This window comes from Marmota monax, unplaced genomic scaffold (genome assembly GCF_021218885.2).
Source record: "Marmota monax isolate L192 unplaced genomic scaffold, Marmota_monax_Labrador192_F-V1.1 WCK01_AAM20220418_F8-fsc00097, whole genome shotgun sequence".
Classification (NCBI taxonomy): Eukaryota; Metazoa; Chordata; class Mammalia; order Rodentia; family Sciuridae; genus Marmota; species Marmota monax.
Window position 1 is genome coordinate 5,234,898 of NW_026694162.1, and position 25,801 is coordinate 5,260,698.

Below are 25,801 nucleotides of genomic sequence, written 5' to 3' on the forward strand. Positions count from 1 at the left end.
CTGGCATGCTGAAAGCCAAGCTGGGAATCTAGGCATGGTGCAGGAGGTGTCAGAGCCTGGCTTCCTAGCCAGAAATGTCATTCAGCACAAACATATTTTCTCAAGCATAAGGTATAACATTCATTCAGAAATGAGTATTTATGAAAATAGAAAGAGTTGATTGTAGGAACTTGGATGATAGAAGCATTTGTACTTAGACCAATAGACCAGTATTAGGCTCATCAAAGGATTGTAGTAGAAACTTGATCATTTGAATGATGGAAAATAGCTTCCAGAGTGCTCATCTGGCTTTGATTTCATTAACCTCCAAGGTATTTTTAGTTAAAATTAAATTATCCCAGCTTAATATAGATACTTCCCTCTTGGCTCCCTCTTTACTAGAAGGAAGTTGGTTTGCTAAGAATTATACCATCCATAGCAAAGTAGAGGAAGCAACTGAGCAGTTTCTAATGCCTGACTTCATACTACCTATTTATCAGGACAGCTGTGAGACCATCATGGGAAGTAGGCAGGACTGAAATAAATCCTCTATATGGTACTCTTCAGTGACCTAGAGGGGACCCTGCTTCATATGGCTATTGGATGTAAATGTTCAATGATTTGTGCTGGAGAAGCTGGCATCTCTCTGTGAAGAGGTAAACCCCTCTCTTCCTGTGGATATTGGCCATACACAAAAATCCTGAGGACCACAGAACTAGGGGTGGAATTAGCACTGGGATTTGATAGGCAAGCCTGGGAGGATGGAGAAAGGAGATGGGGCATAGAGTTTATTTCTTGGCAGAAGGGCTTCTTAATTTATTCAGCCTCGATATTATTCACTTTATTCATCACTTTATTATTATGGGTGAAGAGATTCCTGATCTTTATTACCACAACCATTTGCATGGTGCTATTTACATTTCTTTGCTTAATACAGTTTAATCATGAAAATGTCCCTTTTTTGTGTGTGTGCAGCTAACTGTGCTTGGCACCACCATGTGTCTCCTTTGACCTGTTTCCTAAAAATCGTATTCATTTCATTTCCACATGCATACCTAGATGATGTAAAATGTTTCTCCTGTTTAAATGTTACCTCCTCTATAAGCTTGTAAGCATCTTCAGTGGCTGGGAGTGTCAGGCTCATTTATGTGCTCTTCTGCTGTCCCTCTGTAATACCTAACACAGTACTAGAGACTCAAGACCCAATTGAGAAAGACCTTGCCGTGTTGAAGGTCATGGTATTGAATGATTTTGGAAGAAAAGAAAAGAAAGCGTGGAGTCTGGACTTGCTAAGATATAAACTTCACTGAAATCTTATTCCTATTCTATAGCACTTTCCCTGGAAGTGGCTTTCAGGAGCCAATGAGCAAGTGGGAAACTTCTGATCCTCTTACATAATACCCTGAAGCTGATCATGGAGCTTTGCTAGAAGGGAAAGGACACATGGTCAGGGCATTCCTCCTGTTTACTAGGAACTGTGCATTGACTCTGTAATTAACAAATCAACTTCTTGCTTTGGAGGAAAGTCTTTTTCTTTCCATTCCAAAAGTTTGTCCAGTGTCACTTTCAGCCCCTCAGGTCCTGTGCTGATGAATAACAGTAGATTAAGAATTTCTTATTTTCCTTTCTGTTTTCATGGGACGAACAGTTCTCTCTCCCTTAGTTCATTAATTTTTTTTTTCACATCAGTAAAATAGTGATAATAAATAATAGCAAGTCCTTTAAACTCTTTCTTGCCCCATTTCTATAATCCCTATTACTGAGGACCCGGAGAATCAACCAGCACCTAGTTGACATTATTTCTTTTTAGTAATTGTGTGCTGCCTACCCACTTGATTGTCAGTGGTTTTATTACCTTGAGATTGAAAATTCAAATGAATGAAGGACAGCACGGTAAAAGGAAACTCACCAGATATGACATGAGAATAGTGACCCATAATTCATTCACAGAAGTGTTTCCTTGCAATCCAAGCATTATCACATCCATTTTAAAAAGAATAATTACTATATTTTGTGGAAAGAATAGGCTCATAAATTCCAAGAAGCTAATTATGTTTTGTTACTGGTGTTGCTAGAATTCTGATGAGTTTGTTGCTGTTTCTAGGTTAGCTGTTGGGAAAGAGAACATACCCTGACGTGGACACGGGTGTACGGGTAATTAGAAATTACTGAGAGAGAAATAATGATATTTTGCCATTAAAAGGATTTTCTATCATTTGGTTATGCTAAAATGAGCATGGGAGAACCCAGTTTTAAATTGAAAAAGGAAATGAAATTACTTTTTTTATTTTTTAATGTACATCTGTCAGGGAAAGGAGAAGAATGGAGAGTATATCAACCTAATGATATTTGTAGGTTCTTCTGAGATTAAAAAAAAATCCACAGTATGTATGTATGTGTATATATATATATATATATATATATATATATATATATATATATATATATATGATGGGTGTATTTAAAAATGACCTTCAGAACAAATACAGCCAGACCACTGGAGGAACTTTAGTAATGATGGTACATTTGAGTGCTTGCTATGGGCCTGGCATGGTAAGCAACTTAAGACAGGGGTTTTAAATAAGTCACACTATAAGTGGCAGAGCCTCAAACAACTAAATACATACACATTTCTCATTTGGCACCTAAAAAAAAGAAAAAAAAAAAGAAAGAAAAAAATAATTGTCAAGCTAGAGCTAAATAATCTTAAATTTTTAATGTAGAGAATTGAGCATCTAGTAATTGTATTGAAGTTAACCCGTCATTTTTTTATTCTAAAATTACTCATTTGAATTTCTGTTAAAGCAAACAGCTATCTCTGTTTGTCTAAGAATTTCATTATAAAACCTGCTTTAGGCCTGCCAGGCATGGTGGCTCCTGCCTGTAATCCCAGCCATTTAGGAGGCTAAAGCAGGAGGATCTCAAGTTCAAGGTTAGTCTGGGAATTTAGCAAGACCCTGTCTCAAAATAAAAAATCAAAAGGGCTAGGGATGTGGCTCAGTGGTAGAGCACCCCTGGGTCTAATCTCTGGTTAAAAAAAAAAAAATGTATTCATACTGAACAAACCATAATGGTTGGTCAGTCGTTTTATTTTTGAGGTTGATTCCAAGTTGTGTTTCTAATCTTACACTTGACAATTTTTTACTAGAATAAGGATGACCAATCATTATTATTATTATTTTTTTAGTTGTAGATGGACCTTTGTTTATTTTTATGTGATACTGGGATTGAACCCAGTGCCTCACGCATGCTAGGCAAGCACTCTACCACTGAGCCACAATCCCAGCCCCAGGATGACCAATTATAAGAAGCCTTTTTCTTTTTTATATGTTAGGCTGTGTGGGGTTTTGTCTGTCTTCTGTCTTCTTCTTGAGCCTTGGACCCTCACTGTGCACAGTGCTTATTTCTTTTTCAGGAATTGTGACTCTAGTCTTCTGGGTAGTTGGTATATCACAACTATGCCATTATTAATCATGGGGGAGTTGAGTTCAAGGGAAAGCAAGACATTTCTTATGGCCATAGGAATACCCAGGCAGCCAAGTCAGTAGCATTATATCCCTGCAGTTCTCTGCTTAGGAATATAAACAGAGCCCCCTTAGATAAAAGTATTTCCTTCCATTATATTGAAGTAAACATATGTGATCATTTAAAGGTCCAGGTTTTAGAGACACTCTTGCAATGAATAACTTGGTTGAATTGCCTAGTTAAGCTAGATGAATTGATAAAAAATTAAATGAAGTGGATATTTTTGCTATCCTTGCCTTAGGGGACTGTTAATTTTCCTGAAGGGGAGGCTGAATTAAGCCCATATATACCAACTTTGTATTTGTGTACTTGTTTTTTGAAAAGAAATTTAAGAGGTAAAGTGAAAGTTTTCTGTCAAAGGCTTTTCTTTATTTTTATCTTTTGTGGTATTAGAGATTTAACTTAGGGGTGCTCTACCACTGAGCTACATTCTCAGACCTTTTTCATTTTAAATTTGATATGGGGTCTTGCTAAGTTGCTGAGACCTGTCTCAAACTTGTGCTCCTCATTCCTAAGCCTACAAGGTCACTGGGATTATAGATGTGCACCACCACACCTGGCTTCAAACATTTTCTTAACATCTATGTTGGTAGTATGTGGACCCTGTGATTTAAATAACAAAGATATGCTGAATTTCTTGGAAATTAATATGCATGGGAATTTGAGGGTGTAGCTCAGGTCACATGGAATTTGGCATCGGAATTTCCATTTCTCGATTTTCTAAGCAAGGGCCTTGTTGCCATATTCTCCCCCTTAATTTAGTAAAATGAAAAGTTAAAATGGACTTTGCATCAGAAAACATGAAGTATTTTTAAATGCCATTATGTGAGAGACAGAGAGTCATGGATGGAATGGGGTAGATGCAAAAAATTATCATCTTGACTGCCTGGAATTTAAAAAAAAAATTTTTTTTTTTTTTTTTTTAGTTGTAGATGGACACAATGTCTTTATTTTATTCATTTATTTTTATGTGGTGCTGAAGATCGAACCTAGTGCCTCACACTTGCTAGGAAAGCGCTCTACCACTGAGCTATACAGCCCCAGCCTCAAGGGCCTGGAATTTTTTTTTTAATGTTTTTTTGTTGTTGTTTGTTTGTTTGTTTGTTTTTGTTGTAATGGATACAATATCTTTATTTTACTTGGTCTTTTTTTTTTTTTTTTGGAGGGATTCTGGGGATGGAACCTAGAGGCTTTTTACCACTGAGCCACATCTCCAGCCTTTTTGGGGGGGGAGTGGGGGTTGGGTGTGGGTACTAGGGATTTAACTCAGGGGCACTCAACCACTGAGCCACATCCCCTATTTTATATTTTATTTGGAGGCAGGGTCTCACTGAATTGCTTAATGCCTTGCCATTGCTGAGGCTGGCTTTCAACTCACAATTCTCCTGTCTCAGGCTCCCAAGCCCCTGTGATTACAGGCGTGCGCCTGGCTAATATCTTTATTTTATTTATCTATCTTTATGTGGTGCTGAGGATCCAACCCAGTGCCTTGCAATTTTTTAATCTACAGCAGCTCGGCCCTTGGGGACTAGGCTGAGTGCTTTATCTTTTACTTTGTATTTGTAGGATTTTCCCTTCTCATAAAGACTTGAATGAGTATGATATATGCCCTATGGTAAATTTTGGAATTTTTGTCAATGAAAGGTGGAGTCCAGCCACCCAAATCAGCATAGTTTACAGGGTTTCCCCACACATTCTGTCATAAGCTTAGGTGAATGCCTTCCTTGCCAGCCCAACATCGAGGATCAAAAGATGGGCAACCCCAATATCCATTATTGACCCATAGAAGTATTTCATTTCCAACCACTTACACTTTCTTAAGAAAGCATAAATCTAAATTGCCAAAGAAGGAATCTTTATTCTTATTTTGCCTTGAATACATCATAAAAACAAATTTTTCTAGTGCAAAAGTGATAACAGCAATCTAGATCTCCTTCAGGTGCCCTATCTTAATTTAGCCTCCTAAACTGTGTTGTGAACAAAAGTGAATTATATTACCCAGCTCAGCTCTTCTCTTGCCCCCAAACATCCTATGCTCTCTTCTTTTGGAGATTTGCAGTTAAACTTCCTATACAGTATGTTTCAAGATTTCAAAAGTGTCATTGGTGACAGAATATGTGGTTTGCTTTGGCTCTAAACTGTACATGCTCTGTTGCCTTATCTCTGAATGAAATCTCCCAATGGTGAGAGAAAAATAAAAGCCAGTTTGTCAGTGGGGTGTTCTTTGCTACCCCTCTAGTAATCATCTTTATTGCCATTGCTTCTCCTGATTGCTGCTCTGACATTTCCATGAAAATTACTGAGGGCAGCTGAACTAGATAAATTAGTCCCTTTCTTAACAAATAAAAAACCATTGACATTTTGGCAGTGCTAAACTCATTAACAGTATTAGCCAGGAGTCCTGCTTTTAGCAAAGCTCCATCCTGAGCATGTGATCATAGGTTGGGGAAGATAAAGACCTTAGAGCTTCTAATTAGCAAGTGAAATAAATGGCAAACAGTTTGTGGGAGTCCCTGAATAACATTAATCAGATTTAGAAAGCTACCACAATTTAATCATTTGTTTCAGTGTCACTGTGGAAAAAAACACATTATTCTAGAGATATGAAGAAAGTGTTTTGTTTTTTTTTTTGATGTGATGCCATTGCAGTAGCTAAATTGAAGAGAGAGGAGTTTCAACACATAAGGAAGCTTTATCATTCAGGGTTTCTTTGGAAAAAGCTTCACTATTTTATCAGATTCTGGTTCCCCACAATGGAGCCTGTTGGAGTCAAAAGGCCTGGTTTCCACCTGGAGACTTATTGCAGGACCCTGGCCCAGGGAAAAAACTTGCCTGCAGGTGTTCCACAGGTTTTTGTGAGCAGAGAATTATGCCCTGGCTCCCTCTGGATTGCAAAGCTGGTCTGACTTTCATGTTTCTTCATTCTGGTTTTCTTAGTCCCGTGGTCACCCATCCTGCTGTTTCTACTGCTGTCTTCACTATTTCTGATTTCTGTTGCTATTTTTTCTTTTGTCCCTTTTGGTCCCTTTGGCTTCCCCCTCTGAATTCTCATCTTTGAGGTAAGTAAGTCTGACTTCTATAGATGACCTCAGTTGCTGTGAACATTCCTGTCCTTTGTGTTGCACTAGCCAATCAGGACACCATTGAATAAAACTGCAGGTTCCGCCAAGGTGGTGTGTTGAAGCTGAGGTTTTATTTCCTCCTTAAGCCCAGTGTTTGAACACAATGGAAGCCAGTCAAAACTAGTTCCCAGATAACCAAAGATTTACTGATGTGTGATTAAAACTTCCTAAACCAAAACTTCTTGGTTTTGTCAGTGGCTTCTAAGGTTCTATTGGTCAGCTCTGTGTTACTACAATGAAATATCTGAGGGAACTAACATGATCAAAGATGAGGTTTTTTTAAGCTCACTTCTGGAGATGGGAGTTCAAATGGCACAGTGCAAACTCTAGCAGGACATGGCAGATGGTGATGGCGGAGCTTCTTGGAAGGAGGATCCCCTGGTGAGCCAAGTAGCAGAGAAAACTAGGTGGAGCCAAGCTTGCTCCTTTTATGACATCCCTGTCATGAGAATTACCAAAGGGTGTCTTAAGAAAATCCTCACCTCAATGAACTTAAACACACCACCAGGCTCCACCTCCCAAAGCTTCCACCACCACCTCCAATAATGCCATTCAGGGGAACCAAGCCTTTAATCACAGTGGACCCTTGGGGAACACAAGCCATATTCAAACAGTAGCAGGAATATTATACAGATAACAAATGGTGAGCTAGTATTTCTAGGAGCTCATGATCTTCTTTAATAGTTGATAAATAGAGTGACTTCTTGTGTAACAGTATCCTATACTTAGTGGATAGATAGGAGACACAGAAGACATAACTCTGTCTGGCCACTGTAGCTGCATTTTGGCCCTGGGAGGCAGAACACTAAGTTGACTTCTCATATTATCTAAGTATTAAGTACTTGAGTCAGACTACGGTTACAGTTCTGAGAAACATGGTCTGGAATCATCAAGGGAAGTTGAGGAAGGAAGAACATCTGAAGGTTTTCTTATAACAGGAAGAAAGGATTTCTGCTGGTGCTGGTGCTGTGTACCTGAGAGAGATCCAAGGAGAGTGTGTGTGGGAGTCATCAAGCATGACCAGGTGAGACTGCTGGATGGCTTGGGTGTTTTCCGTGCTGAGGTAGGTCCCAACACCAGCTGCTCTAGGAGGGACCCCTGCAAGCGAATGGTGCAAGGGAACGTGATTAGTGGGAGAAGAGCTTTGGACATGTTGGGTAGGACTGTTTGGATAGGGAAGAGACTAGAGCTGTGGTAATGAGGAAAGAGAGTTAAGGGGTTGTTTTAGTAACCCAGGTTCATAGAAATAAAGCCTAGATGAAGATGGAAGAAGTTTTGGCTATAAAAGTGACAGAATTCGGTCAGTGAGAAACATTGGGAAAGAAGGGAGTGGAAGGGAGTCAAAGATGAAGCTGGTTTTAGGTGTGTTCATTCTTCATTCCACTTTTTTCATTCTACTTGAAGATCAATTATTTTTTCAGCAGACATTATCTTTTTTTTTTTTATTAAGATGTTACCTATAGATACATAAATCATTTTAATAGCTTTTTTTGAGAGACAATTCTCAGTGTGTAACTGGATTTTGATTTGGCATCAGGTTTCTGGGAAATGGTGCCTAACAGAAAGGAGCTCAGGGTGGAGTGGCTGCCTCCCCTATTAAATGTGGTGCCCTACTTTGCCTCCTGAGTTAATCTGAAGACTAGAGAATGTGTGTGAACACTGGGGTTGGTAAACTTGGGGCTTTTGTAACATTTTCCTGTAAAGAAGAGTTCTAGAGATGAGGGGGTACAGTTTGGGCATAATTCCATTTGGGTTGATGGTGGCATATGAGTGACTTGCCAGCCTGAAAGAGCCTCTTTAGAAAGTCACCTCCATGTGTCAGTGGTCAGTTCCTTGAGAGTTGATAGGTTGCCCAGGGCACAGTTAAAGGTAAGTTCTGACCCTAACCCTAACCTGCTTAGGAAGATAGGAGGATAATAGTTACATCGAAAGAGAGAGAGAGAGAGAGAGAGAGAGAGAGAGAGAGAGAGAGAGCGCGCCCTAGGTTACAAAGGAGTGTTAAACCTGTTCTACTGAAATGGTTTAATAATGTGATCATTGCTCAGTTCTCTTAATTAGCTAACTGTTGGCCAAGTCGTGCCTGTGCAGGATTTCTCTGACCCAATTTATTATTGGCTGAAGGCCACATGCTAACTGGTCAGTAACTCAGGCTCTCATTTAAAAAACAAAAAGAAAGAAAACAAAGTGCTCTGGGCTTGCAATGTGACCTGCCGCACCTGATTCCATGACCTGATCTCTTCAGGCTGTAGGCATTTCATCTGTAGAAGGCATTTCCCTTGCTGGATTACTGAGGATCGCTTTGTAAGCAACAAGGTGCAGGAAAAGGCTGACATGGGCCAAGGGGCTTTTAAATAGAAGGGAGTGGCACTGTCCCATCTGCTGCCCATCCCTTTCCCAAGTAAACCTGCTGGGAATTTCCCGAAGACAGCCCAGGTACTGACTGGCTGCATTTGTAAGGAGTACCGAACGCATGTGAAAGGTGTTATTGATTGTCACTGGGTAAACATGGAGAGTTCCACTTGGGGAAAGTAAATATCTAGTCTGAATTTATTTCTTGTATAGGGTTTTTCAGAAGTGATGGAGATTCTTTGGCAGTGGTGATTTTGTGTGTGTGTGTGTGTGTGTGCGTGCGTGCGCACGCATTAAGAAGGGAATGCAGAAACAAACAAAAAATAAAAAGTAGTTGAAGGTAGAGGGTGACCTGAGCTCAGACCAAAAATTGAAATTTTTAAAAAATATTTATTTTTTAGTTGTAGTTGGACATAATACCTTTATTTCACTTATTTAAAAAAATTGAAAAATTTTTTGAAGAACCATAAAAAGGTAGCATCAGTTTTTCCTGGCTCAGGAACTAGGCCTTGGTATATGTTGAAGTCAGAGCCATGAGACTGCTGCATGCTGTGAAGCCCTTGGTAAGCTTGTTTTGGAAGGAGGCCCCCCTCTCTTCCTGAGTCTGTACAGCTTGCCCTCCCTTTCTGCATTATGGCAGGCAAAATGGATATTGGAGTATGGCCTACCCACATCCCTGCTCCTCATTTTCTGGAAACTGCCTTTTGCTCTGTTTTCACTGTGAACTTGACCTGTCTCCTGGATGTGTAGACTCCTCATCTATGAAACTCGGAAAGTGTAAACCCTGTTGGGGTCTGAATTAGGGGCTTGGTCTTTAGTGAGAGAGGAAGAAAGGAGAGGGGCAGGGAGTTCCCCAAATGCTACCCTTCAAGTTCCAGAGACCCCCAAGTACTTACAACTAATGAAAAGGAAGTGTGTTCACTGTTTTGCTTAAACTATCTCAAGTGACTTTGGGAATTTGCAACCAAACATGCCCCATTGTAGTAGTGACAAGAAACCTCAGAATTTTTAGGACTGCTATGAGGCCCTATTAGAAAGCAGAGTATAGGACATAAGTAGCAGGCTGAGTCGTTGAAAATGTGGCCCCACAGAGGAAGCTGCTGTATAGGTCCCTGAGGTCAGACATTGTGGCAGAGGCAAATTCTATGACATCTTTGCCTTGTTCTACACTAGAAGAATTAGCATTTGTTAAGGATTCCAGGTTGGGATGGGATTAAACAACTACAGTGCTGCTTTTCAGTACAATGGTCTATTTCTAGGGTTAATTTTCAAGATACTCGGGCACACAAGACTTGGGCACAGAGCAGAGGCAGGCCAACTTTCTGCAAAGGGCCACAGAGTATGTCTTTTAAGCTCTGTGTGTCATGTGATCATCACAACTAATCAGCTCTGTCATCGTAGGATACAGGGTCATGGACAGCATGCCAACCCTTGCATGTAGCTGTGCTCTAACACAGCTCTATTTACAGATGCTAGAATTTGAATTCCATGTAAGTTTTAAATGGCATGAGATCCTTTTGATTTTTTAAATCATTTAAAGATGTGAAAACCCTTCTTAGCTAGTAGGCTATACAAATGAAGGTGCCAGGTGGATTTGGACCCCTGACTGTGGTTTGCAGATCTCAACCCATTGCTTTTATGATGGCCAAAGTGGACACACTGAGTGTGTCCACGGAATGTGTTGACCTTTTCATTTGGTCCCCTGGGACCAAAGACAGTTGGCTGGTATTCCAACCAAACAGTGAGATAAAGGAAAGATTTTAGTTTCAATGAGCTGGTTTTCAGTGTTACTGGAAGCTAGTAATTCGTAGGTTAGTCTTCAGGTGCTTGACCCATGCCTGAGACCCTCTGCTTATTGAATCAAGGAGGTGAAGACCAGATATAGTTTCCACATTTAGATAGACAAGTCTCCTGAAATTTTGTGTAATACTTTGTGTGAAGCTCAAATTAGAATTAATAGAGTTTGAATTTTCTGATCTATTATTTAGCCACTGAAATGCATACCTTCCCCTTCTCTGTAGTTGAAAGATATAAGTATGCCATTTAAAAAAAACAATGACTTTTTTTAAGTATGATGGACATAGAGTGAACTGTATATATTTAAGGTATGCTGTTCAAGAAGTTTTGTTATAGGTATGTACATATGAAACCATTATTATAATCAAGATAATGAACAGTGTCCATCCCCACCACCCACAAATTCCATCTCTCTGTGTCCTTTTCTTTCCAACAATCCCTGATCTGCCTGTATGTGTACAGGCCTTATTATGTTGTACTTTCATTTCTCTTGGGTTAACTTTCCAGGATTAGGTCACATGGAAATAAGATCATATGGAAAGCATATATTTAACTTTTTAAGGAACTCCAAAACTGCTTTCCAAAGTGGTTGTATCATTTTGTGTCCTCAATAGTGCTGTAGCGGGGCTCCAGGTCCTCCACATCCTTGCCAATCAAGTGGGCTGGTTTTAGGAAGCAGTTCTAGTGGGTGTTTCCCTCATGGACTCTCTCAAATACTGAAAAGTCACATCCTCGAGAATCGCTTGGTTTTAGTTTCCAAAGTGCACAGATAGCTACTGCCTCTTTCATTTTAAGAGTTTCCTGTACAATGAAGAATTAAAGGACCCAGTGCAATGAATGACTTAAGCTAAGTAAGTTTGACCAGGTTTTTTTTTTCTCTATTTTCCTTCTTCCTTTTAAATATAACCCACTGGTTTTCTTTCCTCCCTTTTTAAATTCCCTTCAGTTGCTCCTGCCTTCCTCTGCTGAAGTGTTCTGTGTCTTGATCTGTGTGGAATTGGTATGCGAGAGTCCTGCCGTCTTCTGCCACACCATAAATGTCTCAGGAAAATTAAGATGCTCCGGGAGATAACCCCCTTAGGTATTACAGCTTTTACTTTCTAGAGTGGATTCCCTGAAATAAAATTATTGCAATCTTTTTGCCCTGTCCTTGAAAGTTATGTTACTCTGAGAAATGAAATGTTGCTACAAATGCGTGCATCTCAGTAGGAGAGTTTTAAACAATTGGAAAGAACCCTGTTTTTAACGGCCAATTTTGCAGCTTCCCAGGTGGAGGTTACATTGAACTCATGGCTCTTCCGCTGTCCAAGTGAATCAGGGCCATACTGATTAGTCCATACCAACATAGCTGTGATTCTTTCGTATGGTAGCCAGTATCTGATCCAGAGTTAATGTCCTGAGATGTCTCCTCTTGTATGTTCCATGTCCTTGTCTTCTGCCTTCAGCTTCCATTCCCAATAAGGGTTCTTTCCATCACAGTCACTTAGATTTAGCTGCAGTCTTTTCTGACTAGTCCAGTTGGAAAACTGTCTGCCTTCTCTAACTCCAGCCGGTGCTGCGGAACTGTTGGGTTTGCTTAGGAGAAATGCAGACTCTCTACTTCTTAAAGTCAGTCTTGAGAACACTGTCCCTCTAAAAGGTAAAGAAAGGAGGACTTCTGCTTCTTAACCAGCATTTCTCTATGAGGATGGTAATGGGACACTGATGGTGACTCTTCAGACTTGCTGTTGATACCAGGAAGAAAACCAAAGCCCAAAATAGGTTTTCTTGAAGGGCATCTATTGAGAGTAGAAAAATATCCAAGTAGGGAAAAGGATTTCTCAAATTGAAAAGTGTATCGGAATTTCAACCTTTTGACTCCCTTGGAATAATTCTGTGGCTGTTAGCCTTCATTTGCTTTCTATATATGCTTTAAATCCTCCGCAAGGCCACGTTGGCTCATCGGGTCAGAGTGGTGATTCTCAAAGTTTGACTAGTACTATTAGCATCAAATGGGAGCTTGTTATAAATGCAAATTATTGGGCCCAATTCTAGGAATCAGGGTGTGGAGCTCAGTATTTTTTCTTTTTTTCAACAGGCCCTTCAGGTGACATGCTAAAGTTTGAGCATCATGCTTTAGTGCCAAACCTGTGTTTAGATTCTAGTCATGCTACTTACAAGCTAACTGGAACTGGTTACTTGGCCTTCAGCTACCTTGCTTGTGTGCTTTCTTTCACACTGGGTATTGAACCAAGGGATGCTGTACCATGGGGCCACATCCCTACTCCTTATTTTTAATTTTGAGATTAAGTCTTGCTAAACTGATGAGGCTTGCCTCGAGTTTGCAATCCTCCTAACTCGGCCTCCGGAGTTGCTGGGATTATAGGTGTGTGCCACCATGCTTAGCCTTCGGTTTCTTTATTTCAATAAAAAGAAGAGAGCCATCCCTGCTTTTCAAGCCATAATAGGGATTTAAGGTGATGTGTATAAATATATGTGCACCTAAATACTCAGTAAACAATAACTGCTGGTATTGGGTATCATCTTTTAAAAGGAATGGTGGTGCCAGGCACGGTGGCACATGCCTGTAATCCCAGCGGCTCGGGAGGCTGAGGCAGGAGGATCATGAGTTCAAAGTCACCCTCAACAATTTAGCGAGGCCCTACGCAACTCAGTGAGACCCTGTCTCTAAATAAAATATTTTAAAAAGGCTGGGGATGTGGCTCAGTGGTTTAGTTCCCCCTGTATTCAACCCTGGGACCCCCCCCCCCACAAAAAAAAAAAAGGAATGGAGGTAGATGAACAAGAAGATAAAGGCATAAAAATAAAAGATGGGCTCACCTAAAATGTTTCCATTAAGAAGTGACTTACAGGGACTGGGTTTGTGGCTCAGTTGTAGAGTGCTATCATAGGTGAGACACTGGGTTTGATCTTCAGCACCACATAAATAAATAAATAAACAAAATAAAAATATTGTGTCTATCTACTACCAAAAAGGAAATTCTTTTTTAAAAAATTTTTATTTATATATGACAGCAGGATGCGTCACAATTCTTATTACACATATAGAGCACAATTTTTCATATCTCTGGTTGTATACACAGTATATTCACACCAATTTGTGTCTTCATACCTGTACTTTGGATAATAATGATCATCACATTTCACCATCATTAATAACCCCATCCCCCCTCCCTTTCCCTATCACCCCTCTGCCCTATCTAGAGTTCATCTATTCCCCCCATGCTCCCGCTCCCTATCCCACTATGAATCAGCCTCCTTCTATCAAAGAAAACATTTGGCATTTGATTTTTTGGGATTGACTAACTTCACTTAGCATTATCTTTTCTAATTCCATCCATTTACCTGCAAATGCCATGATTTTATTCTCTTTTATTGATGAGTAATATTCCATTGTGTGTATATGCCACATTTTTTTTTATTCATTCATCTATTGAAGGGCGTCTAGGTTGGTTCCACAGTTTAGCTATTGTGAATTGTGCTGCTATAAACATTGATGTGGCTCTGTCCCTGTAGTGTGCTGTTTTTTAAGTCCTTACATCCTCAGTATAGATCGAGGAGAGGGATAGCTGGGTCAAATGGTGGTTCCATTCCCAATTTTCCAAGAAATCTCCATACCGCTTTCCATATTGGCTGCACCAGTTTGCAGTCCCACCAGCAGTGTATGAGTGTACCTTTTCTCCCACATCCTCGCCAACACTTATAAATAAAGGTATTGTGTCTATCTACTACCAAGAAAGAAATTCTTTTTTTTTTTTTTCAAAAAGTGACTTACATATAAACAGTTGCCAATCCAGAATAAGGGTACCTTTTCTTACAAAACCCAAGTCAAGTATGGTTAACTTTAACTTTTTTTCCTTTCTACCTGACAGCAAATGTGGTAGTTGCAATAAAGTGCCCAGAGTCAGGGATTGATATTCTTTCCCCCCACCAGGGGACCACTACCACTGAGCTACATTCCCAGTTCTTTTTATTTTATTTTGAGACAGGATCTCACTAAGTTACAGAGGCTGTTTTTTGAACTTGGGATCCTCCTGCCTCAGCCTTCTGAGTAGTTGGGATTACAGGGGTGTCTCACCTTTCAAACTTTATTTATGTGAGGCCATATTTCTTCTCATGCTTCAGCCAAAATGACATATCACAACAGATTGCATGCAGAAACAGGCCTGAGACTCTACTGTTTTCTTTTAAGGCAGACATTCAAAAGATTAGCAAAAATGCACACCACCACCATTCTTCTCACTCATTTTTTATCTTTTAGAAACTAAGTTCCTTTTTCACAAATAGTATTTAAGTTAATATGTAACTTAAAAATCATTTAAAATCAAATTTTAAAAATCTATTTAATTTTTAATGAATAAATGAGTATTTAAAAATTTTCTTTGAATATAATAGATGTAACCAACATAAAAACTCTTTGAGGCCCTCAGTAATTTAAGAGTGTGAAGATAGAGACCAAAATACTTGAAAACTACTAGGTTAGAGGAACTGTGTTTAGATTCTTTTTATTCAGAACTCAAATAGTTGATTCCTGTTTCTACCCCTGAATTTGTAATGAATTCAGGGCACATGAAATATAATATACATTAATCAAAAATTATCTTTTTCACTTTTTTAAAGTCATTTTACGGTTAGAATTAATATATATATTGAGCTTCTTTTCCTAGAAATTAATGTTTACCTGAGCAAAAGATTGTATTTTGTGGTGTCTATAACAGTTTCACACATATAAAATAGCTTCACTTTCATTATGATGAAAATTAACTTATAGGAGTTGGAATTGTCCTCAAGGGGAAAATAAAAGGCATGTGCTTGTCCCTACCCACCTGCCCCCACCAAGTTTAAGCTGATTACTGGAGATAAAGAAATAAAATGGCTTCACAGCTATCTTTGCAAATGACTTTTGAAGCATATTAAGAGCAAAATGCTTTCCAATTAATTTTGTTTTCCTTTGGCAAATGATAATGGGTTTATTAAATGACTGGAGTGTGTATGGACTCTATTACCTGACTTCTTGTATTTTCAAAGGCTGTCTTCAAACCATGAAGTAGATTTGTGGGATTAGACGTCAGGACTGAATGATGTGTGTGTGTGTGTGTGTGTGTGTGTATTTGTTGTTGTTGTTATAGTTGTTTGTTTTTTTAAATTTCTGTTGGGAGAGTGCCAGGGATTGAACTCAGAAGCACTCGACTACTGAGCCACATCTCCAGCCCTATTTTGTATTTTATTTAGAGACAGGGTCCCACTGAGTTGCTTTAATGTCTTGCTAAGTTGCTGAGGCTGGCTTTGAACTTGCAATCCTCCTGCCTCAGCTTCCTGAGCTGCTGGGATTACAGGTATGGGCCACTACACCTGGCTAGGTGCTGAATAATATTGAAGGACAATCTGATCCCTGAATAATCTTTGGTGCTTGGCTAAGTGAGAAAGAGGAGAACGTGCAGTTTTTGGCTATTTAAGTTGAGATTCATCTGTAACCATGGGGCATCTCTTGTTGAGGATGGAAAACAAATGCACTTTTCTATAATGGAATCACTCTGGTTTCATTGGAGGTCGAGGAGTACCTTTCTCAGAGACAATCGATTTGCCTCCAGTTAGAAGATTTAACAGAAATGGAGCTGTGTGGTATTTTTTTGTCTTGCTTTTGCTATTTTAAATCATAAAAATATGGATGGTTTTAAAAGAAAATACCTTTAACCTTTTTACACAAGATATATGTACAAGTTGAATAGATCACTTAAAGATCGTTCAGCATAAGAGTTTTAATGGATAGCAAAAAGCATAATTATGTGGTCAAACAGAGTAGTGCAGATCTTGTTCTTCTTGTACAGTCTCTTAATTTACTGTCAAATTACTTTAAAAGTTTTAATTAGCATAATTAAGTAGAGTAAGTGATAAGATGTATTACTTTATGTACTTTATATGTGTTCTCTCCTTGAGTCACAGTATTTAACAGAAGGCTTTAAACTTAATTACCGCCTCTAACCCAGGCCAGGTGTAAGGCACAAATCATAGCTATGTAGTTTAATGCCACCACAAACTAAAACTGTTTCCAAACTCATCGGAGTTCTTAGTGCTCTGGTTTCCTTTTATTTATCTTAGCCTATTGATTTTCAAATATTTTGCCTGTCACTCACGGAAAGTACATTTTTACATCATGATTCAGTATACATATAAACATGTTACATTAATTTTATTATATAAAATTTTTGCCTTTACGATATCCAATGTACTTTGATTTTTTTTTTTTTTTTAATTTCCTCCCTTTCAAAAAGAAAATTGGTTTCAGGACCCTGTGCTCACTGAAAAAATACTGCCCTAGAAAAACCCCTCTTGCATTCAGCACAGTGGTTTTTGGATAACTTCTTTACTCTCATTATACTTAAATTCTGTCTGACTGGACTCCTTTCCCCAGGGGGCCCAGGTGTGCAGTCCTTGCAAACAGCAGCTTCTGTGGCATTGTATGCTACCTGGTGCTTGCATATGTTTCCCTATGGACCCGGAGACAGCCATTTCCAGTGGACATTCATGTATGTGACCTCAGCTGTTCCCAATGTAGGCTCAAAAACCACTTGCAGAACCAGGAATTGAGGCCCTATGCAGGGTCAAGTTCCAGTTACCTGGTTGCCAGTTACCTTGGCTTTCCCAAGTTTAATGAGGATGGATATGAAGACATGGTGGCTGAGAAGCAGCTCATCCTGGATGTCTGTGAGATTAAATGCATCCCCAGTCCTGGTTCCCTAGACAAGTGGCTAGCCCTGCACTCATGAGGGCTCTTCAGTCATGTAAATCCTACTTCCTGTCCAAAAAAGAAAAGAGAAAAAGCCCACTTAAAGTCAATTCCAACAAAAACTTTATACCTGATCACATCTCCTAATTTTAGCACTTGCTCTGACTTCCTGCTTTATAGATTCTTTCCCAACAGTCTTTAAATAAATGTATTTAAAACTCTTTGAACACACATGTCCCTAGCTCCTGCTTTCTCCCCCTTCCTTATACCTTCTTTATTGCCAACTTATGAAGGACTTTCTGTACCTTCTGAGTCTTCACTTTTCTTTCTCAACCTACTTCTTTCTCCAATATCATCCAGACCTCCTCTTATTAAACCTACTTCTTATTCCCTTTCTCACTGAACTCTGCACACTAGGTCAGTCTGTTGTCTGTTCCCTCATCTGACCTTGAACTCTGCACACTAGGTCAGTCTGTTGACTATTCCCTCATCTGACCTTGACTTTCATTGCCTGAGGTCTGGTCTGGTCTTAGCCTCCTCTTTCTCTGTCTCACTGTTGCTGAGGTCCTTGAGGTTCTAGCTTTGAATTCTTTTTCCAAATTCCCTATACTCTGGAAGGTTGTTTAGAGTTGGTCACAGCCTCAGTGCTGATTTGCAAATCTGTCATTAGTCTGAACTCTGGTCCCACACACCATACCAGGTCAGGAAGACTGGAAATGTCACCTGAGTATACTCCAGTGGTCCGTGAACCTTTAAATTGAGCATACTTGGCCCACAAATCTCCAGCTGCCTATATATTGCAATGCTGCAAACCTCCACTAATCTTCCCTGACAAGATAGAGGGGAAAGGGCAAAATGAGATGAATTTGTGACAACCACTTGGTGCAGGACATGGGTTAACGAAGCAGGATAAACAGTTGGTAACCACTCAGACCTTCTCCCAGGGGACCTACTCCTATGAAGATCTGAATTGAAATATGTCACCTTGGGAGAACTCAAGGAAGTATAATTCAGCTCTCAGGCTGGTATCTGGGTTTTGCTTTCCTGGCATTTTCTGCAAAGCAAGCAAAAAAACAGGTATGGTATAGAAATAAAGCAAAAAATGGCATTAACCCAGATTTGAAGGCCATAATGACTCTTCTCAGAGTTGAGGCTACAGCAACTGTGTGTGACCGGTTGAGAGTGGGGGCGGTGTCTGCAGGGATGGTACAGCTCTTAACCTAAGTGTCTACCTGCTGGAATCCTGTTTGGCTATCTCACAGGCACCCCAAACTCAACATGTCCTGGAATGAATTCACAATATTCCTTATCACTCCAGTCAATTCAGTCAATGGTACAGCCATCTACAGTACAGGTAGACAAGTTCACTGATTTGAATTCTTAAGGTTTTTTGAATATACCATGTTGGGTCTCACCTCAAAACGTTCACATGGGGCTGGGGCTCAGTGGTAGAGCACTTGTCTAGCACATGTGAAGTGCTGGGTTCAATTCTCAGCACCACATAAAAATAAATAAAGGTGTAGTGTCTGTCTACCACTAAATGTGTGTGTGTATGTGTGTGTGTGTCTATATTTTTTTAAACCCTTCTCATATTCTGTTTCCTATGGTGAATCCATTCCTACTATACCCATTTTTCCCCCCTAGGGCTCTTTCCCTTATCACTCTAGAAGTTCCTAATCTTTATTTTCATAGTACTTTAATTTCCCCTTTCTAGAGCTCAGTATAAAGCGTTGTGATAGCTTGGTGATAGCTGTCTGACCCCTTTACTTTGGCCATTGACCTCACTAGACGTAAGCTCTCTGATGGTGGCTATCTTATTTTCTAATGTGTACTATATCTGACTTAGTAGATACCCACCTAATCTTGTTTAAGAATGAAACATTGGTGCATGACTGCAATCCCAGTGGCTGTGAAGGCTGAGGCAGAAGGATCACAGGTTCAAAGCCAGCCTCAGCAACTTAGGCCCTAAGCCACTTGGCAAGACCCTGTCTCAAAATAAAAAAATTAAAATGGGCTGGGATGCAGCTCAGTGATTAAGTACCCCTGGGTTCAATCCCCTGTACCAAAAAACAAAAATGAAAACAACAGCAACAACAACAACAAAAAAAACATGCTGTGCTGTGGTGAGAATGGTCTTTGGTTCAGTAAAAGTGGCGCTGCTGTCAATCTGTGCTCTTGCAGAGACAGGAACTCCTCTACTGAAGGCAGAGACAGAAGAATGGGACTCCTACTAAAGAGACAGGGTTAGCACAGCTGGTTTCTCTTGAATTAGGACCTTCCATTTGGAGTCAATTTGTTTGGGGTGTGGTGAATTCCCAGAACAATGGATACACCCAGTTTAAAATATAAATTCATTCAAGGCAAATGTGTTGGCTCATCTTTGCCTTTGTTCAGTAAATAATTCAGAATTGACGGGTGGATAAGATGTTGATGTGACTAAATCAGGCCAAATAAGCTATTTCAAATTTTAAAATTTGACTGAGTTTTAAATTGTTACTGAATCTGAATCATTCCCTTAGCTGTGCTTGCATAACACAGTGCCACACTCAGACAGCATTTTGTTTGTAAACTCTCTGCCCCATTGTACTGGGGCCTGGGAGGGCAGATGCAGCATATCTTTAGCCTGGTATCCCATTCAGCAGTAGGGGGATTAACTGTTTTGGGGCCAGTTAAGTGTTTAAATGAGAGTTCTGTGGCGTTCTGTACATCATACTCCTCCTGAGGCTGAAGGTGAAGACTTAGTCCTTAGTGGGTTACTGTTCTCTGGAGCAGAGTGAAGAAGGAGGTAAGTATTTAGTTAGATCTTTCTCACTTGCTGATGTCAGAAATTCAACTCAAACTGGGCTTTATTCAAAATGAGAAAATAATTCCTTCTTGGTTGGGAATGTATTCCGCCAAACAATTAAAAAAAAATAGGCAACTAAACTCTTAAGTTTATAGGGTGTTAATTTTCTAATCTGAAATTCATCTAAAGCTGCAGTAGGCACACATAGAGATCATTTTGGAACTTCTGCCCTCCAGTCCTATCATTCTTTTTTTTTTTTTTTTTTAGAGAGAGAGAGAATTTTTTTAATATTTATTTTTTAGTTTTCAGTGGACACAACATCTTTATTTTATTTTTATGTGGTGTGCTGAGGATCAAACCCAGCGCCCCATGCATGCCAGGCGAATGCGCTAACACTTGAGCCACATCCCCAGCCCTAGTCCTATCATTCTTAATGTGTGGTTTTTATTCTCAACACAGAATGGCAGGAAAAACAGAGAAAGGATAGGGCAAAGCTTTATTCTTATCAAGACATGGTCTTTTATTCACAAATGAATAATTCCCCAAAGGACTTTGGCCTACATCTCCTTGGCTCTGTGATCAAGTTGCAAAGGAGGGTGGGAAATCAAAGTAAGCTCGGGTTTTTTTTTTTTTTTTTTTTTGGTACCAGGGATTGAACTCAAGGGTGCTTAACCACTGAGACACATTCCCCAGCCCTTTTATTTTTTGAGACAGGGTTTTGCTAAGTTGCTAAGGGCCTCCGTAAGTTGGTAAGGTTGGTTTTGAACTTGTGATCCTCCTGCTTCAGCCTCCTAAGCCACTAGGATTACAGGTATTCGCCACCACACCTGGCAGCTGTTCTGTTTCTGAAGGTCTATATGAAAGGCAGGTAAGAACTCTGGCAACTAACAATGTCTTTCAAGCTCTTCTGTAGGGAGAAATCCAAGAAGATGGTCTACTTTTGATTTTGGTTGGCTCTAACGGCTCAGATGCCACTTAAAACATGGTATCAAAAAATACAAATGGAACAAAAATGAATAGAACATGAAGATGGACTCCCTAGCTAAGCTTAGGCTACTTGAGGGGAAGCTGTCTTTATGTCTGGTCATTTGCTGAGGGTCATGGCACACTTCTGTTTCCTTATGTGTGGATATCATTGTTCAAGGGGCTGGGGATATATAGCTCAGTTGGTATAGTGCCTGCCTTGCATATACAAGGCCCTGGGTTCAATCCCCAGCTCTGCCCCCCCCCCCCAAAAAAAAAGATGGATATCATTGTTCAGCCTTAAACTTCCTGGACTTCCTAATTGCCTGCTTTGATTAATAGAAGTAATATTTATCTTCTTTCTGTCAATGCTCTAGTTTATTCTCTTAATTATACAACTTTTTGAATGCTTTAATAAGAACTGTTTCTAGGGCCTGCTGCACAGCCATCATCCTGAAATTTCCTTTTATTTTTGGATTAATTCTACTTTTTCTTAAATTCTACTCTCTATCTTATTTTTTTTTTCATAGACATATTTTTAGTTTTGCTGGCACGTTTTGAAGTAGGCTTGGAGAAGGAATGCACCGCAAGTGTCCTTTGAGCCTATGCTTATCAGTCCTCATACTTAATTGGTAATTTGGCTGAATGTGAAATGCTGAGTTCAAAGTCATTTTCCCTCAGCATTTGAAAGGAATTGCAGTCAATGCTATTGAGTTCTGTGCCTTTGGATGAACCTTTCTTTGGAGACTCAGAATGTTTTTTGCTTGATATTGTGACATTTCATGAGAATCCATCCTTTTCCCTTTATTCAGCTTAGCACCTAAGGGCCCTTCCAATCTGAAGATAGGTTCTTTGGCTCTTGGAAATTCTTATTTAATTGCATCCTTTCTACCGCCTTCTCTTGTACTTATTTATTTATTGTGGTACTGGTAATCTAACCCAGGGCCTGGAGTGTGCTAGGCAAGTGCTCTACCTCGGAGCAATACCCCTGGCCCTTTCTGTCTTTTTATTTTGATGCAGGGTCTCTCACAGTTGTCCAGGTTGGCCCCAAACTTATTATCCTCTTGCTTCAGCCTCTGGAGTAGCTGGGGTTGCATATGTAAGTCATGGTGCCCAGCTTGTCCTATATATATGTTTTAATTTATTTTTTATTTTTTTATAGTTATACATGACAATAGAATGTATTTTGACATACCCACATGGAGTATGTAACTTCCCATTCTTATGGTTGTATGTGACGTAGAGTTACACTGGCTGTGTATTCATATACGAACATAGGAAAGTTATGTCCCATTCATTCTACTGCCTTTTCTATTACAATCCCCCTTCCTTTCCCCCCTACTCCCCCCTGCTCCATCCCCCCACCTCCCCACTCCTGATCCCAGCCCTCCCCATTGTGAGTCAGCATCCACGTATCAGAGATAACATTTGGATTGGCTTATTTCACTTAGTTTTTGTCGTATATTTTTAAAAAATATATATATTTAAAAAAATAGATTTCTGGACTAACTCTTCAACTGACTCATCAAACTTTTTTTCCTCCTTCCCCTTACCCAGTTTTCTGGGAATTTTGTCACCCTCTTTTCCCCCCATTATTCTATTGAATTTCTAACTTCAAAACTCCAACTTTTAATTGTTGAATCCTTTTTCCTTTTCATAATAATGTCTTTATTTCATGTATCTATTATGTTTTGTAATATCTTTGACTATACTCATTTTTTCCTCCTAAAATTCTCTTTTGCTTCAATTTTGTGGATCTCTATCTCTGTTTTCTCTGGGATTTCTCTTATTTGCTTCATATATATATATATATATATATTGCCATCCTCCCACCCTCTTTCCTGTCTGGGGACCTTTGGTTAATGCTCCATGTTCACACCTGGAGGACAGGTACCTACTGGGCTGCCTCCCCGTGCTCATCTGTTGGCTCTGCTGGCCCATCCTTTATCCAGAGGAGTGTTCCTGGGCACTGAAAGTGCGGGTGGAGTGTGGCATTCCCAGTGCCAGAGAAGAGCTCCCTATCCAGAGGTGCCAGTCCCTCCTGTGCATCTCTTGTGCCCTTGGGACAGTTGATGTCTGACTTCAGGGCAGACCCTACTGCTGACCTTTCAGGCTAAGGCAGGGGAGCCCACCATGCCATCCTCCTGCAGACATATGGCTTCCTTCAGTTTCTGCGTTTCTTCTAATCTCAGATCCTGCCAACTTCCACCTCCGCTCTTCCCATATGTGTCCCAAGCTCTGCTGTGGTTGATTTCTCAAAGCACTCTCATCTCACTTATAAAAATCTCTAGTCCATTATGTGCTGTGGTGGGTTGCAGATGGGGAGATGTCTTATAGATACTCAATCTAGAAGCTCCGGGATATATTCCATATATCCCAGTAATACTCTCATTGTTTTAAAAATTCAGGAAGACCTGCAGGGGAAAACAAGCCTTGTTTGAACCTAGGCTCCGGGTTCTCCCATCCTCCTCCTAGAGGCGACTGCTATTAGCAGTTTCCTGTGTACTTCCAGAGAATTTATATTGTGCCCATTGAAGAAGAAGACAGTTAGTAGCTGTGTGTAATTTGGACTAGGATTGGGGTGAGGTGGAGAGAAGCTGGAGTCTGGGGTGTCACAAGGTTGCTGTGGGGTAGGCAGTGGCTGAGGGTCTAGCACTATGTGTAGCACAGGGACAATGGTCCTGAACGCTTGTTTGAGATCATTTCAGAAAGAATAAAAATCTAGCCACTGGTGAGGTGTTGGTGGGATGTAAATAGAGGAACAGGGTGAAGAGAGCAGATCTCTGTGTTGATTTCCTCAGTGGACAAAAGACTTACCTACCTTACCCAGAGAACCTGAATACCTTGTCCCTAAGTCAATGAAACAATCATTTGCTGTCTGTTCTCCTGTTCCTCTTCCCTTTACACATCCCCTCAGGCCACCAGAGGGTTTCTGACACTAAACAATCTGGTTTTGACAGTCAGTCACTGAATATGCATTATTCCCGTGTCCTGTGAAGGGGAGGTAGCGGACTGCAACCAAGGCAAGCCCTGGGCCTATTTGGTTGGCACCACAGTGGTTTTTTGTTGTTGTTGTTGTTTTTGTTTCATTTTCAACTTGAGTTAACATTTTAAAAATTGAGATTTCCCCTAAACTCTGGATTCGTGGCTTCTCTTAAGAGGCAGGGAGATCCAGGAACACTGGCAGGGTCTTCCTTGCTGTGGCAGTTGGCTAAGCCTGAGTACGTGCTGCCTCTGGGGAGGGACCATAGCTCCCCCACATTGCCACAGTTCTGCTCAGTCCAAATCTGCCTGTGAGCTTACAACCAGCCTCTTTGCATGCTGGGTTACAGCAGAGCCCCTGTCATACTCTGCTTGCTTCCCTGACTCTGGAGATCCCACTGGAAAGGATTCCAAACTATCAGAGAAGTTCTCTCTCAAAATTTCTCCTAGTGTATTTTATGGTGGTATTCTGCTTTCAAGCACAAATGAGTGGGATAAAATGGAAACTTTAATTCAATAGTTGAAATCTAATCTAGGCAATAAAAATGTTTTTGCTTAAAAAGAAAAAAAAAAAGGTGGTACTGATTAAAGTTACGGAAGAGCATACCCTTCGGCTTGCCCAGACTGATGTGAATATTCCAGATTTTGTGGTCAGCACACCTGCCAGTCACAGAGACAGTAGTGGACAACTGAGATACTCCTCCTGATGTTCATAAGCTTAACTTTATTTTCTTTGGGACAGTAGTGATTTGTTAACATGCAAGAAAGTGGAGCCGAGTAAAGTAGTTCTGATTGCATTGTTAAAGCAGTTCTGTAAGAAACCCTTCTGGATAAATTCTCAGCCTCTTGAGTTAGTAAGGAGAGGTATAAATCCTTTGTGTACCAACACAGTTGTAGAGAATTTGTCAGTTGAGACAGTTTGCTGGAACGGTGTGTCCTAAACTTACCTGTTTGGGGGGCCGTGTTTTTCTAAGACCGTCCTTGGGAGTTCCCTTTGTGTGAGGAGGTCGACCTTGGCCTGACCCCAAGATTTCCAGTCATCATAGCATAGGAAGTAGAGGGAGTAGGATTACACATGCTTGGAATCCAGCCCATTTGAAAAAGCCACATGCATTTTCCAGCATTGGCTGCCTTCATCTTCAGTTTTGAGTCACTGAATATTTGATCTGAATTCCCCACACCGCTTACATAAACAGTTGCATGCACTTCCCAGGAAGCCTGTGACATAACTTTGTGATTGATGTTAAGATTCCAATAGCAAGAACACAGGATCACAGGGAAAAAAACTGGTAACCTAAGCAACTTCAAAAAAGCCGTGTTTGTAAAGGCACATGTCTGAGCGCGTAAAAGAACAGATGTCGGGAGGCAGGGTGGTGAGGGCTGATGGGGGGTGATGATACAAGAAGCCTGGATTTGATCCCAGCTGTCTCTATCATGCTGTGGGTCCCTTGAGCAAACTTTTTTCTATATCCCCTTTTCCTTTTGTATAAACTTAAGAAGGTTGGATGAGACCATCTTCCACGCACTTTTTAAATCTCTGATATCTGAACAGTCATTGGCTCGCATAGTCTT

General features: G+C 40.2%; 1 protein-coding gene and 1 non-coding gene across 6 annotated transcripts in view; both read left to right on the forward strand.

Annotated features, from left to right (window-relative positions):
* Mcc (MCC regulator of WNT signaling pathway) overlaps positions 1–25,801 on the forward strand; it is a 466,079-nt gene that overhangs the window by 217,184 nt on the left and 223,094 nt on the right. The gene's annotated exons all lie outside the window — the stretch shown is intronic.
* On the forward strand, positions 17,148–17,280 carry LOC124107696 (small nucleolar RNA SNORA70). Its single transcript, XR_006856513.1, has one exon. It is a non-coding gene; the product is annotated as a small nucleolar RNA SNORA70 (small nucleolar RNA).